At 44.1% G+C, this 17051-nt stretch overlaps 1 protein-coding gene across 1 annotated transcript in view; it reads left to right on the top strand.

Annotated features, from left to right (window-relative positions):
• Window positions 1-17051, top strand: part of LOC308581470 (olfactory receptor 2T27-like) — a gene marked incomplete at its 3' end in the record, with an annotated part of 241324 nt that overhangs the window by 29049 nt on the left and 195224 nt on the right. The gene's annotated exons all lie outside the window — the stretch shown is intronic.

Here is a 17051-nt window from a genome sequence, read left to right as displayed (position 1 = left end):
AAGAAGAAAGCCAGGGTTCCAACGAGAAAGAATGTCAACAAGAAGCACCAGCAAGCGAGACGGAATTGGAAGAAGCTCCAGGCTCAAAAACAGAAGAGGAAGCAGCCTCATTTGAAGTGTCAAGCCAAGAGAACCTCAGCCGCTAAGTCAGGGAGCAGCGGGCAGCCACGAAAGATCTGTTCCTCAAAGCTCTTTGCCGCCAAAATTCTGCGGCAGTTGCCCAAGGTGCGCATGGAGGCCAAGGCCAGAGATTTGATAAAGACCTTGTTGGCGGACTTATACAATCACGTTGCGACCCAAGTAGAGGCCTTGAGGCAGAAAGAGGAGCAGGCCCCAATCAGCGGGGACAAAGTCCAAGCTGCCTTGAAGGAGGCCATGGAGAGGGAGTTGGCCAAGCACACGGCCGAACAGCCCACCGCCATCCCCACCGAGTGCGCTTAGAGAAGCGTCCCTCCCCTTCTCCAGCGGCGGCAAGAAAGGAGAGGAGCAAAGGTTGCCCTGAGGAGATGCATACAATACTCCAGAGACTTTAAAAATATGCTGCTGCCTCCATAAGTCCAAGAAATCTTGTCGTTTACCACTTTAGACGTCTTATCGGACACCGGATGAAGTGAATTTGTTTGGAAAAGACATGAAGGAGGTGCTTTTCAAAAAGAAAAGAACCACAATTCCAGTAAAGCAGGATTTTAGCAGCTTTTTTCAGTTCTTCTAATAAATAAGAATTTTAGCAGCTTTATTCAAGTGTATTTGTTCCTCCTCCTTATTCCTCCTCCTTATTCCTCCTCCTCCTCCTCCTCCTCCTCCTCCTCCTCCTCCTCTTCTTCTTCTTCCCCTCCTCCTCCTCCTCCTCTATGGAACTGAGCTTGGGTTTGACCTTATTAACTGTGAAGGCCCATGGTTGTTTTTAGATATTTTAAATCCTTCTAAAATGTTTGTAAAAGTTTCATGTCACTTATTTTTAATTGTATTATAACATTTTGTGTTTGCCTCCCTGAGCATCTTTGGGAGGAAGGGCAGGGTATAAATTTAACAACAACAACAACAACAACAACAACAACAACAACAACAACAATCATTTATTATTTATACCCTGCCCATCTGGCTGGGTTTCCCCAGTCACTCTGGGCGACTCCCAACAAAAGATTACACAATACAATAATAATAATAATAATAACAACAACAACAACAACAACAACAACAACAACATCATTTCGATATTAATTACTAAAATATAAGCATGCTGATTATTTCTTCAAAAAGTGTTACAGTGGTGCCTCGCAAGACGAAATTAATTTGTTCTGTGAGTTTTTTGTCTAACGAATTTTTCATCTTGCGAAGCACGGTGTCGGAAAAGTTTTGGAAAAGCTTCAAAAATCACCAAAAACCTCAAAAAAGGCTACCACACCGCGTTCTATGAGTTGCTCCTCGAAGTCAAGTCGCAACTGTATTAACGGTGTTAAGAAAAAGGAAACAAACTTGCAAGACGTTTTCGTCTTGCAAAGCAAGCCCATAGGGAAATTCGTCTTGCGAAGCAGCTCAAAAACCGCAAAACCCTTTCGTCTAGCGCGTTTTTCGTCTTGCGAGGCATTCGTCTTGCGGGGCACCACTGTATTCTACATTAACCACTTTCTCCTACCATGCAAATCTCCTATCCCTTGGGGTTATCCTAGTGTACTCTTTGACTTATCCATGACAGGGCAAGCTTGAGCCACACTTTTAAAGCACCTTGCGTTTTCGCCAAAGAATCCTGGGAACTGAAGTTTGCTGTGGATTGCAGCTCTGCCAAGGGGTCTCCTCACAACTCTCAGCACCTTAACAAACTATAGTTCCTTGCATTCTGTGGTCTGATAGGAATAGGTATTGTAGTAGCCATGTTTTAAGGCTAAGCCAAAATGGCTTCCAATTTTGGTGTGTGTGTAAAAACACTGTCTGGAAATAGCAGCAGCAGCAGCAGCAAAGAGGCACATCTTAGAGGCTGGAGGCTGTTACCCAAGCCGCCTCAGAATATTCTGAGAGGACTTCTCTGGTCAGGGCCGGTCCAGCCATGAGACAAGCAGGATACACAAAGACAGGAGATCCAATGTAGATCTTTATTTTCCCCGGTTTCGTGATGTAGATCTTCACCCACCCCTTCCTCCCTGGCAGCAGGGTCCAGGGAGAACACCATTTTGTGGTTCGCCCAGGGTTGTCACCCGCCCTGTAAAAAACCGGGATCATCCAATTTTGTGTTCCCTGCCTCGTTTCAACTTTCAACAGGACTCCTTTCCCCTGCTTCTGAAGTCATCAACCATGAAAAATAAAAAGGTTAATTAAAGCTTAATTAGAAGGTAATTAGAGAGAACAAGAAAGATAAGAATGTGATAATACAGTCATACCTCGGGTTACAGATGCTTCAGGTTGTGTTTTTTGGGGTTATGGACATGCCGAAACCTGGAAGTACTGGAATGGGTTACTTCTGGGTTTCGGTGCTCGCGCTTGCGCAGAAGTGCTAAAATCGCGCTTTGAGCATGTGCAGAAGTGCTGAAATGCAGCCCGCGTGTGCACAGATGCGGCACTGCAGGTTGCGAACACTGCGGGTTGCGAACGTGCATCCCGCACGGATCACGTTCGCAACCCGAGAGTCCACTGTATACTACTATATAAGCGCAGCAGAATGCAATAAGTGGTTTAACAAACCAGAAACAGAAATGGAAATGGAGGGGAATTTAGAAAACGATTGTTTGGTTAAGTTGAATATTGTATGATATATGTATGAAAACTAATAAAAACTGATTTTTTAAAAAGAAGAAAGGTTCCTCCTTTGCACGCCCACCCTAAAGTGCATGCCTTGCATAGCTTAGTTTTCTAGGTGCCTAGAATTTTGAGCCCGCCCTCCAAAGCCGGCTGACAGATGCTCCAGTTAAGCCAAGAGAGCTTGCCGGCCCTTTCTATCGCCTGTAAAAAATGAAAGATAAGGAAATAAAACTGGGTGTCATCAGCATACCGATGACCAGGACTTTCCCCCCAGCTGAAACTCACTGGAACTCAGTTCTGGCACCTCTCAGGTGGGCACCATTTCCATTCTAAGAGAACAAGGGAAGTGTTTGTAGTGAGTTCCTGCACTTAATCATTCCATTGCATTACACTGCATGAAAGCATCTCCGCCCCCATCATTCAGCCCAGAAGCTGAGGTCCAGCTCTGAGGGCCTTCTGGCAGTTCCCTCACTGCGAGAAGTTACAGAGAACCAGGCAGAGGGCCTTCTTGGCGCCTGCTCTGTGGAACGCCTTCCCATCAGATGTCAAGGAAATAAATTATTATTATTATTATTATTATTATTATTATTATTATTATTATTACTACAGTGGACCCTTGGGTTCCGTTACCTTTGGGTAGCGTAACTTTTGGGTTGCGAATGCCACAAACCCGGAAGTGTATGCTTATGGGTTTCACCACATGCGCAGAAATGGTGCCTCATGTTACAGACTTTTTGGGGTACGTAAGGACCCCTGTGACAAATTAGTTCCTGTCTGGAGGGTCCACTGTACAGTGGTACCTCGGGTTAAGAACTTAATTCGTTCTGGAGGTCCGTTCTTAACCTGAAACTTTTCTTAACCTGAAGCACCACTTTAGTTAATGGTGCCTCCCGCCGCCACCGTGCGATTTGTGTACTCATCCTGAAGCAAAGTTCTTCACCCGAGGTACTATTTCTGGGTTAGCGGAGTCCGCAACCTGAAGCATCTGTAACCTGAAGCGTCTGTAACCCGAGGTACCACTGTATTATTTATCGCTTGCCAATTCCTTCGTGCATTTTCATAAAGATTTAAACTCTAACTTGGCACCAGGTGGCAGCCAAGCATATGCCATCTTTGGAACCAGGTGCTGCTGCACATCCAGAGAAAGAGCAGGTATGTTTGTTGTTCTGCTTCATTCCCAAAAGGAGGAATGAAAAAACTGCACCCCAGCTACACTGCAGCTTAACATGGAAGTTCCATTGGCAGACATGGGGTGAACTGATGGAGAAAATCATGCATTACGGCGCGGGGGGCGGGGATGTGCACCTCAGCTGCACCTCAATGACGAGGTCACATGCAAAACTCACATCTTTGATAATCTGCAAAGCTACAGGAGTAGGTGGATTCATTGACATGTTATCGTTGTTTAGTTGTTTAGTCATGTCCGACTCTTCGTGACCCCATGGACCAGAGCACACCAGGCACTCCTGTCTTCCACTGCCTCCTGAAGTTTGGTCAAACTCATACTGGTAGCTTCAAGAACACTGTCCAATCATCTCGTCCTCGGTTGTCCCCTTCTCCTTGTGCCCTCCATCTTTCCCAACATCAGGGTCTTTTCCAGGGAGTCTTCTCTTCTCATGAGGTGGCCAAAGTATTGGAGCCTCAGCTTCAGGATCTGTCCTTCCAGTGAGCACTCAGGGCTGATTTCCTTCAGAATGGATAGGTTTGATCTTCTTGCAGTCCATGGGACTCTCAAGAGTCTTCTCCAGCACCATAATTCAAAAGCAAACAAACAATAATATTAATTGGAGTCAAGGAGGGGCAAGAGAGGAGAGTGTCACCATTGACAGTTTCTAAAGAACTGTCTCAAGGTGATTTGGGCATAAAATAATTGAAAACAGCCTGCATGATGCGGAAGAGAGGAAGTTCAGCAACAACAGGAGGCGCATACGTTCCCCATCTCTGTTCTGAAATCTGTATTTCTTCCCCTATGGACAGATTCCTGAAATATATTCCAAACCAGTGTTGAAAGAAAATATTGCACACGCATGATACTCAATTTTTCACCTTAACTTTGAAAATTCACAACATTTCAATGCCTGTGTTGGTGAACTGGCCCCCTGTTTAAAAAGTTTGAGGAACCCTGGTGTAGAACAATGGTTCTCAAAGGGTGTGACAAATGTGGTGGGAAGATTCAAGGACAATCAAAGAAACATTCAAACATTTCAGTGGAGTAGAGTAGAGAAGACCCATATAATTTGACACCAGTGGCAGGCCCAAGCAAAAGAAAGTTTGTCGACAATATGTGGATAGCTCTGAATCTTGGTTTCACATGGACTGGAGATTGAAATGTCCCTCAGCCTGTATCTGATGTGTAGTGAGATGCTTTCCTTTTTTATAGTAATTTTTATTAATTTTAACATATAAATTATAATACATACCACAAAACTTCACCACTTATACAATCTTTTTTTTGGGACTTCCATCAGCACCTCTGATGATCCACCATTTTAACCACTTCTTATGCATTTTTTAAATTCATATTGCCTCTAATTATCTTAACTAACCATCCTCCCCTTTCTCCATTTTTGCAATAGTTCTAATAGTTCACCTCACAAAACTTCTTGCAAACCTACAAACGTAGTCTGATCATCACAATTACTTTTCAAATAGTCTGTAAATTTACACCAGTCTTCTGTGAATTTCTGGTCCTGCAGATTTTGAATCCTTCCTGTTAGTTTATCTAATTCTGCATAGTCCATTAATTTCATCCTCCAGTCTTCTTTCGTCGGTAATTCTTCTTGCTTCCATTTTTGTGCCAATAATATTCTTGCTGCTGTCGTTGCATATAAAAATAGCTTACATTCTTTTCTATTTACGTATATCACTTCCTACAATGCCCAGTAAAAATGCTTCTGGTTTCTTTATAAATGTATATTTCAACATTTTTTTCATCTCATTTCCCAGATGCTTTTCACTTTTTTACATTCCCACCACATGTGATAAAATGTTCCTTCTTTTTCTTTACATTTCCAACATTTACTGCTGACTTTATACATAGTGAGATGCTTTCCAATTCCAATGTGGCCCCAGGTGGGAAGAAAATACATCTGTTGTCAAAACATGGAAATCTGGCAAACAAGAATGTTCAGTATTTTGAAAGGCTTTTGGAGCAGCAGAAATGACAAGGATCAGACTTTTTTTAAAAACAACAACCCCACACAAGCACAATTCTCAGAAAAGATGCAGTTTCTATCTTACCAAGTGGCTGAATTGATTGCTCAACAGAAAACTCCCCACATACAATAGCTGAAATATGGATTAAGCCTACCAGTGGCTTGACCATGAACAATTCATTTGATGGTGACGCTGAGTGACATATTGTAGCACCCTGCTTGTGGTTAACGCTTAGCTGGAATGAAATATTCAACGCAGCAATAGAGAAATTAAAATAATTATTTATTTGTCAGACAAATAAATGAGAGGCACAGTGGTATATGGTTACCAAGCTCTGGCCTGGCCTCCTGCCATTATGGCCAGCACTTATATTCCCGTAATCCAGCCCCCTTTGCTCCTCCTGTGGCTGCCTCTGTCCAATCAGCCTGGTTGGATTTCCTATTGGCTGATTGCTATAACCAATCCTAAAAGATACACCCATATCCTCCTGTCCTTATATGGAACACAAAGAGCTATATATTGTTACATCTATAAATGACAAATAAGTAGTAATATATCTTACATGTGTCTCAACAAGGAATCTTAATTACCAGCTCACCTCTTGCCCTCCTTGCCCTATTGCCTTCTAAAACAAATGGTTAATCTTAAATTTTTATCTTAAACATATGTCAAGGATCTTGAGTTTCACATCAACATTGAAAGATCTCCTTCATTTGAAGGTTTCTAAACAAATGTCTGACAGCTTATATATCAGGACAGCCCGGACGGCGTCTTCCCGTCTGGCAGGGGGGGCTCATCTGGTGGCTGACTTAATTTCAGGATAAATACAACTCTTACAATTATATGAAATAAGAATTTAGCATTTGTTAAATCCTTTGCATAATTACATCTATGCCAATACACTTAATACACAACACAGGTAGCCTCTTAAAAGGAATAAGGTCTTTGTAGAGTAGAAAAGGGAACTCAGTAAAAGGAACACAGTAAAAAACCGCTTTAAAAGAAGCCTCTTCAGTTTAACACACACCCCCCTTCAGCCAGCTGCTTTTCCCATTAGCTCTTCCCAACATTTATTGCCCTCTAACTTTCTCAGTTTAAGAAAGAAACAGCTTTAAAAGGAGACTTCCCCAAAATGCTTTTTTTTCTACCAGCTAGATGCTTCTCCATTTGGTCTTTAACCTTAGAAAGAAGATCTAGCTCATTTTACTGGGAGGCACATTGGTATTATTTTACTATTTACTCATTCCTAATTATATCTATCTCTGCCTTTGTTATCTTCTGTAACATGTAGGGTCAGTGTCCTTACTCAGTCTGTAATTCCAGCTTTTACGACTTTGAGAATTGCTTTCTGCTATAAATCAAGGGGCCCCTTGTCTAGGAGGAAAACATTGCCAGTGTTTTCTTAAGCAGCTGGTCTGCCTGGCATGAAACTTTTGAAAATCCTTAAGCTCTCTCTTTAATATACAAGTCCTGATCAAACATTAATAAAATGCAGGCTTATGCCTGATGCCTCATTCCCCCCTTTCAAGCTCAAGGACCTTCGTCCCAAGTGTCCTTGATAGCTTGACCTTCATCATATTCCTGAGGTAAAGCTCTGTATAGGGCCATGATATGAGGTAGAGTTTCATTTGAAACCATCTTGCTAATTGTACTTCTAAAACATGAAATGATACATGGCATCATACATAAAACCATTACCACTACCGTCAAGAAAAACAAGCAAGACAATAGTATCCCTTTGAGTCCTGTGACATTAGGTAACCAATTGGTGAGCCATCCCATATCCCATCCTTCCCATGTTTGTACTGGGACATGTGCTATATTCTCCATCTTTGTGGCCAACACACGGATTGCCTCACCATTATCTGAAATGTTAAAGCAACAGGCATTCCCTGTCAAGTTCAAGACTCCACATAGGCCTCCCTGCTTGGCAAGTACATAATCCATTCCCATTTTCAGCTGCAAAATGGCGGCTCTACTTTCATCCAACTGTTTTGCAATAAGTCTCAAACTCTTGGCCGTTGCATTGGTTACAAGTTCCACTACTGCTTGCAATCGAATTATTCTGTTTAGATTATAAATAGGATCCCGTGCCCCTTGTATGAGCTCACCAGGATTCCAGGAGGCAGGATCATAATAGGCTATAATGCGCTCTGGTGGCCAATCATCAGTACCGCTCCAACTTTGGGTACTTCCTCCTGCTATATGAGAAATATCAGCGTTTCTTCGTGTACGCTTGGCCAAATTAGTGGGCATAATCCACATTGGTGGTAATACCCATCCCAGGAAACAAGTCCCACTCCATTTGGAGGGGAGTTTCTTGTATGCCCATTCTCCACATATCCACCACAACCATCGGGTCTGAGGTTTTTGGTACGTGGAGTACAGAAGGCAAAATATCAAAAGAGGTAGAGAGTTCACAGTGCAGTATGTTAGATTGCCTTTTTCTGTCACAGTTATGTTCCATACCACTTTCCATGCATGAATAAAAGGAGGTGCACAGGGCAAGGCATTCCGAGTTCGATAGGTAGTATCGTGTGCCCAGGTATTCTTAATATTATCCCAAGTATAGTGACAATGAGAAGAGCCTATTATGGTAGAATCAGCTGCACCTGATGATTTATGTACACAGAATTCCCCTTGTACAGGTATAACTCGTAATGGTTTAGTTGAGTTCCATCCGGGGAAATTCTGTATTTCTGTTTGGTGTGGTATTTCGCTTACCATACCAATGGCATCTAATGGTATCGGTAATAAGGGCATACCTCCCTCTGAATCATCTGGCCCAAGAGAGCAAACAAGGCAATTGGTCCTATTTGCAACATTGGCTACCATTTCTGCTAAACCTACCCACATGTTGTGGTCATGGCGGAATCCATATTTAGTCAATTTGGTCAGATTCAAGGACCCTTCCCCTTCCCAAGGGATCAGGATTAATAATAAAATCATGTTGATGTCTAGCATATGCATTCCTTCCACAAAAGATTACCTTATTGTGATAGCAAATAAATATTAGTCCCAATATAATTCCCCCAGTGACAGAAATGGGGAACCACCAAGACCAAAACATATATCCCGAGGATCCCCAATGAGTAATATCTCTGTTAATTGTTCCACAAGGGGGGGCAGTCAATTAATTGTATAAGAGAATCTTTCCTTTCACAATCGCTGGTTCAGATGCTCCTCAAGCTTCAGGCGTGCGCAGGTCAGCCAGCTTCCAGGTTGTGGCTGCAGCAGGCCGGTCGTCTAATGTTGCCCGTGACCTAGCCCGTTCCCGGTAGGGCTAGATACAGGGGTTTTTGGAGAGAGTCAGTTTAAGAGGATTAGAGGGGTCACCTTTGCACGTCAGGATCATCCAACCGTCCTTCACAACTGCTCCTTCCTGTTCAGCCCACTTCCTCTCTTCTGGGGTATAGTGAGGTTTAACTTCTTCTGGAACTACCTCTGGTATGAGGGCTGCTATAAATCCTCCCACAGGCTTTTGGGCTGCCTCTCGGGCTGCTTTGTCAGCAGCATGATTTCCTCTGGTTATTGGATCCCTTCCTCGTCCATGACCTTTGCAGTGCATTACAGCAATCTGTTCTGGAGCCCATACTGCTTCTAACAGGATTTCTACTTCAGGTCCATATTTCAAGGCCTTCCCGTGGGCTCCTATTAGACCTCTTTCTTTCCATAGAGCACCATGTGCATGCAGGGTTAAGAAGGCATATTTAGAATCAGTATAGATGTTTGCCTTACATCCGGCTGCCAATTGCAGAGCTCTAGTTAAACCTATAAGTTCAGCTTTTTGTGCTGAGGTGCCAGCAGGCAAAGCTTCAGCTTCCACAACTTCCTCATTGGTGACCACAGCATATCCTGCTCGTCTGGCACCTTCATGCAGGTAACTGCTACCATCAGTATAATACACAACATCTGGATTTTTCAATGGTTCATCTTTCAGATCGGGTCTACTGGAATAAACTTCATCCATTACTTGGAGACAATCATGTGATTCTTCATCATCTACCTCTGGTAGGGGCAGCAAAGTCGCTGGATTGAGCATATTCACTACTCGTAGATGAATCCTAGGATTTTCACACAATAGGCCTTGGTACCTAGCCATCCTTGGGTTCATTAGCCAATAACTACCCTTATATTCCATGAGTGTCAGAACAGCATGAGGTACATTCACATACATCGTCTGGCCGAAGGTAAATTTATCAGCTTCTTTGACAAGGCTTGCAGTGGCCGCTACTGCCCTTAGGCATGGAGGCCATCCTTTTGCTACTGAGTCCAATTGTTTTGACAAATAAGCTACTGGACGGTTCCAACTTCCTAATCTCTGGGTCAGGACTGCCGCTGCAATCCCATTCTGTTCATGTACATACAGCTGAAAGGGTTTTTCCGAATTAGGCAGTCCAAGGGCTGGGGCCTCCATAAGTCATTGTTTAATAACTAAAAAGGCTTGTTGCTGCTCAGGTCCCCATACGAATGGGTCCTTTTCTGCACCTCGAGTGCTTTCATGTAAGGGCTTGGCCAGACTGCTGAAATCAGGTATCCATAGTCTACAAAACCCTGCTGTTCCCAGGAATCCTCTGAGTTGTTTCCTTGTGGTAGGTTCCTTGATAAGGCAAATAGCTTCTTTCCTCTCTGGCCTCAATGCTCGTTGTTGGTGTGAGATGTCAAAGCCCAAATATTTGACCTTTTCTAAACATAACTGTGCCTTTTTCTGGGAAACTCGGTAGCCAGCTTGCCAGAGCAAGTGGAGCAGTTCCTCTGTACCTTCTTTACAGGTATCAAAATCCTTTGCTGCTAGTATAAGGTCATCTACATATTGCAGAACCACCTTTTCTCCAGGTATTGAGGGGTAACTTGTTAGATCCTTCGCCAAGGCAGTGCCAAATAAAGTTGGGGAATTTTTGAATCCCTGGGGCAATCTCGTCCAGGTTAGCTGGCCTTTTGTTCCTGTCAAAGGGTCTTCCCACTGGAAGGCAAATATAGGTTGGCTCTGTGGTGCCAGCCGGCAACAGAAGAATGCATCTTTCAAGTCCAATACAGTAAAAAATGTTGCTTCTGGTGGGATCAAACTCAGCAAGGTATATGGGTTTGGTACATTTGGGTGCAAGGTCTCGATAGCCTGGTTTACGAGCCTCAAGTCCTGCACTGGCCTGTATTCATCTGTCCCAGGTTTTCGAACAGGCAATAGAGGTGTGTTCCATTCTGATTGGCAGGGCTTAAGCAGACCATATTTTAATAGGCGGTCCAAATGTTTCTGGATGCCCTCTGCTGCTCGCCGGGGTAAAGGATATTGCTTTACAGATACAGGGGTAGCCATAGGTTTTAAGGTTACTACAATTGGAGCTATATTCTTGGCCATTCCTGGTGGGCTATTTTCAGCCCATACTCCTGGTGGCACCTGTAGAGTTCGGAGGAGCTTGTTTAACTCTGTATCCAATGTGGGTTGGACTTGCAGGGCTGACATTAGGCGCCATGATTGTTCCTTAGGTACTGAGAGGGAAATTATTCCTGCTGCCTTTGATGGCAGTTTCATTTCTGGACCTCGAGGAGTGAAGGTGATTTGGGCCTGCAATTTGGACAGCATATCTCTACCTAAGAGAGGTATTGGACACTCAGGTATATACAAAAATTGATGGGTTAAACGATGTCCCCCAATCTGGCATTCCAAAGGTTGGAGGAAAGACCTCTTAGCTGACTGACCAGTGGCACTTTTAATGACTACACTTTTGGATGCCTTTTTCTGCAATAGTTCTGGGAGTACTGAGTATTCAGCCCCAGTATCAATCATAAAGTCTATTAAATGGCTTCCTAATTGAATCGTGACCGTGGGCTCCTGGAAGCCTAACTTTATGGAGTCCGGTCGTTCCTAGTCTTGGGTAAAATCCTCCTCTGCCAGTCCAATGACATTGTCCCTACTCCGTCCTTGTCCAGGTCTCTGATATCTTCCATCTCGGATCATTCCCCGTCCCCGTCCCTGGTTTCTTGGGCCGGAGCCTGGGCCTGGGCCTGGGCCTGGGCGTACTTCTTCCAACCTCAGGGGTTCAGGACACTCCCGCTTCCAATGACCCTCCTTCTTGCAATTCGCACATTGATTCCTTCCCAGTGGTGGATTCCTTCCCCGCCCTCTTCCTCCATTTAAGGGGCGGTAGTCTTGCTTCACTGCTGTGGCTAGCATTACCATCTTTTCCTTCTGCCACTTCTTCTTCTCTTGTTTCTCAGCCTCATCCCTATTCCGATAAACTCGGCGTGCAATGGCCATAATTTGGCTCATCAGCATCCCTTCCCATCCTTCTGATTTCTGAATTTTCTTACGAATGTCAGAAGCGCACTGGGCCACAAATGTAGCAGTAATCATTCTGCTGTTTTCAGGGGCTTCAGGGTCAAAAGGAGTCCATATACGATAGGCTTCTTGCAGCCTCTCTAAAAAGTCTCCTGGACTCTCATTTGGTTTCTGTTCTACTTCTGAGACTTTAGACATATTAGTGGGCTTCTGGCATGCCCTGCGGATACCTTGCACAAGCGTCTGGCGGTAGGTGGTAAGTCTGGCCAGATGAATTACATTGTTTGGATCCCAATTAGGATCTTCCAAGGGAAAGTTGTCTTGGAGATGACGGTCAATATTAAAAATATTTCCCACTCTGGCCTGCTCACGCAAATATATCTGTGCCTTTTCAATTATGTCTCTCCTTTCCTCAGTGGTGAACAGAGTATTCAGGAGCTGGCGGCAATCTGTCCAAGTAGGACTATGAGTATTTATTATTGAAGTCACCAAGTCCATCATAGCCTGAGGTTTTTCTGCAAAAGATGGGGTGTGTGTTTTCCAATTCATCAGATCCGTAGTTGTGAATGGAATGTACTGGAGGGTCGAAGTTCGAGGTGGCCGTGGTCCGAGTTGCCCGTTAACCAGCACAGGCTCCTCAAGTGCATCAAATACTCTTCTGAGAGGGGCTACTACGTGATCTTTCTCTTCGCTTTGCTCTAGGGGCCTCAAATCATAGGGGATGGTATTTGTCCCAAGGCGTTCTTTTAGCAGCCTTATACGCCTGGCTGTATTGCTTGCTGACCGATTAAGGTCTCCCTGTAACTTCTGTAATAATTCTCTAGGACTTGGATGTACAGGAGTTTGGGGTAGGCAATCAGTTGTTCCACTAAAAGAGACTGTAGATGGAGTTCTACTGGGACTCACAGATGGAATAACCGCTTCTGCTTGGGCTTTATTATAGGCCTCCAATGCCTCCTGAAGATATTTATCATAATCTATCAAGGAATCAAGTTCTGTGACTCCAGCCCCATTATTCATTCCACTTTCTTGCCTTGGGGTTACAACTGGTGGAGTGTTTGGATTAGGCTCCCTTCGATGTGGAGCATAGGGTGGAGGTGGAAGCAGCTCTTCCTCTGGTCCCTCAAAAATGGGTTTGAGTTTATTTGGCAAGATTCCTTTCCTAGCTTCGGCTTTTACAGCCAATAATTTGCATCGTTGGACTTTGCATTCCCTTATCCATGGAGGATTTTTATTTAATGTGCTCAGCCAGGAATCTATATATGAAAATTGTTCTGGGCACCCTCCAGTTTCTTTGGCGATGTTAGACCAAAGTTTGCTTACTAAATTTATATCAAAGGTTCCTTGAGATGGCCATTCAGTATTTTGCTTCGGCCACTCTAATTCACATAACGTTCTCAGGCGCTCTGGCGTCATTTTGACTCCATACGCCCCTGAGAAGGCTTTCTTAAAATTATTTAACATACATTCAAGAGGTGTATTTTCCCCTTTTGAACCCCCAACTCCCATTGTATGGCCCTGTGAAGTATCCACTCAGTCACTCACACACACGCTTCGTGGGTTTCCTTGCCTGGTGAAGTCGCCTTACCAGGAACCGAAGTACTGCCCACTCCACACTCAGGTCAGCTACAGATTGCTCTGTACTTTCTCACACATACAATGCGCTAGATACTTCACCACACACTACCTCCCAACTTTCCTTTCCCTACACCAGATCACCATCTGATGTACCCAACCACCTAGCGTACTCAGTTCCCACTTACTGAGACGCAGAAGTTTGATCAAGACTTCTCTTCCTCCCAATTAATTGGAGGGCCAAAAACCCCTTAGTGCACTTACCCTTGGTTGGTTCCGTTTCCCCCCGGTCCGTCGCCGCCAGTGAGCAGGGTATCAGACAGACGAGACTTCTGCGTTCCCCCTGGAAAAATTTACCAGTGCGCGCTGGGTAAGCAGTTTAGAGATCCTCTCTCTTGTACCCTGCCCATTAGGGCGAAGGGGCTGCGTTCCAGCAGACCACTTATCCGAGTCACAGGAGCACCATAAAATGTAGCACCCTGCTTGTGGTTAACGCTTAGCTGGAATGAAATATTCAACGCAGCAATAGAGAAATTAAAATAATTATTTATTTGTCAGACAAATAAATGAGAGGCACAGTGGTATATGGTTACCAAGCTCTGGCCTGGCCTCCTGCCATTATGGCCAGCACTTATATTCCCTTAATCCAGCCCCCTTTGCTCCTCCTGTGGCTGCCTCTGTCCAATCAGCCTGGTTGAATTTCCTATTGGCTGATTGCTATAACCAATCCTAAAAGATACACCCATATCCTCCTGTCCTTATATGGAACACAAAGAGCTATATATTGTTACATCTATAAATGACACATAAGTAGTAATATATCTTACATGTGTCTCAACAAGGAATCTTAATTACCAGCTCACCTCTTGCCCTCCTTGCCCTATTGCCTTCTAAAACAAATGGTTAATCTTAAATTTTTATCTTAAACATATGTCAAGGATCTTGAGTTTCACATCAACATTGAAAGATCTCCTTCATTTGAAGGTTTCTAAACAAATGTCTGACAGCTTATATATCAGGACAGCCCGGACGGCGTCTTCCCGTCTGGCAGGGGGGGCTCATCTGGTGGCTGACTTAATTTCAGGATAAATACAACTCTTACAATTATATGAAATAAGAATTTAGCATTTGTTAAATCCTTTGCATAATTACATCTATGCCAATACACTTAATACACAACACAGGTAGCCTCTTAAAAGGAATAAGGTCTTTGTAGAGTAGAAAAGGGAACTCAGTAAAAGGAACACAGTAAAAAACCGCTTTAAAAGAAGCCTCTTCAGTTTAACACACACCCCCCTTCAGCCAGCTGCTTTTCCCATTAGCTCTTCCCAACATTTATTGCCCTCTAACTTTCTCAGTTTAAGAAAGAAACAGCTTTAAAAGGAGACTTCCCCAAAATGCTTTTTTTTCTACCAGCTAGATGCTTCTCCATTTGGTCTTTAACCTTAGAAAGAAGATCTAGCTCATTTTACTGGGAGGCACATTGGTATTATTTTACTATTTACTCATTCCTAATTATATCTATCTCTGCCTTTGTTATCTTCTGTAACATGTAGGGTCAGTGTCCTTACTCAGTCTGTAATTCCAGCTTTTACGACTTTGAGAATTGCTTTCTGCTATAAATCAAGGGGCCCCTTGTCTAGGAGGAAAACATTGCCAGTGTTTTCTTAAGCAGCTGGTCTGCCTGGCATGAAACTTTTGAAAATCCTTAAGCTCTCTCTTTAATATACAAGTCCTGATCAAACATTAATAAAATGCAGGCTTATGCCTGATGCCTCAATATTATGGAAATTCTTTTGTCTGGTGATACAGGGATTTTCAACTCTGAGAAATACGAAAGATCAGAAGAGAGAAAGGCTTCTTTGTGTTGATGAGGAAATGACAGTTTGTCTCAGATTAGATTTATAAATGAGATTACCCGGCAAAAGCAAGCTCACATCTTTCATTGGGTTTGTATACATATGTAAGAGGCTTGTTTGTAATTATATTTTGGGTAGGATTCATGTATAGTTTGGGAACAATGCAGTTGTATTGCTTTATACTTTCTGGATTTCCCATGGCTATTATAAAGTAGTTGTGTTCCATGTAACAACAACAACAACAACAACAATTTATTATTTATACCCCGCCCATCTGGCTGGGCTTCCCCAGCCACTCTGGGCGGCTTCCAACAAAATATTAAAATACAGTAATGCATCAGACATTAAAAGCTTCCCTAAACAGGGCTGCCTTCAGATGTCTTCTAAAAGTCTGGTAGTTGTTTCTCTCTTTGACATTTGGTGGGAGGGCGTTCCACAGGGCAGGTGCCACTACTGAGAAGGCCCTATGCCTGTAACTTGGCTTTTCATATTGAGGGAACTGCCAGAAGGCCCTTGGTGCTGGGAGCCAATGTAGGTCTTCCAAAACCAGTGTTATGTGGTCTCGGCGGCCACCCCCAGTCACCAGTCTAGCTGCCACATTCTGGATTAGTCGTAGTTTCTGGGTCACCTTCAAAGGTAGCCCCACACAGAGCGCATTGCAGTAGTCCAAGCGGGAGATAGCTAGAGCATGCACCACTCTGGCGAGGAAGTAAGTGGGCAGGTAGGGTCTCAGCCTGCTTACCAGATGGAGCTGGTAAACAGCTGCCCTGGACAGCTGTGAGTCCAAAATGACTCGCAGGCTGCACACCTGGTCCTTCAGGGGCACAGTTACCCCATTCAGGACCAGGGAGTCCTCCACACCAGCCCGCCCCCTGTCCCCCCAAAACAGTACTTCTGTCTTGTCAGGATTCAGCCTTAATCTGTTAGCCGCCATCCATCCTCCAACTGCCTCCAGATGCTCACACAGGACCTTCAGTGCCTTCACTGGCTCTGATTTGAGAGGTAGAGCATTGCTAGGAGTTGTTTGTTTTCGTTTTCCCATGTACAGTGGTACCTCTGGATGCGAACGGGATCCATTCCAGAGCCCCGTTTGTATCCTGAAGTGAACACAACCTGTGTCTGTGTGTCAGCACATGCGCGGGTCACGATTCGCCGCTTCTGCGCATGCGCGAGTGGCGAAACCCAGAAGTAACGCACTCCGTTACTTCCGGGTTGCCACTGAGCGCAACCCGAAAATGCTCAACCCGAAGCTACTTCAACCTGAGGTATGGCTGTATTTGTAATCGATAAAAAAATTCAGTGGCTCAAGTTTTTATTCTGAAAGTGTGGTTCCCAAGAAAAAGGTTTGAGGATCCTTGGTGTAGAACAGGCATCCCCAAACTCGGCCCTCCAGATGTTTTGAGACCACAACTCCCATCATCCCTAGCTAACAGGACCAGTGGTCAGGGATG

The sequence above is a fragment of the Podarcis bocagei genome (genome assembly GCF_964188305.1).
Source record: "Podarcis bocagei genome assembly, chromosome: 2".
NCBI classification, from domain to species: Eukaryota; Metazoa; Chordata; class Lepidosauria; order Squamata; family Lacertidae; genus Podarcis; species Podarcis bocagei.
Note: the sequence above shows the minus strand (reverse complement) of the source record. Positions and strands in the feature narration are given on the sequence as shown.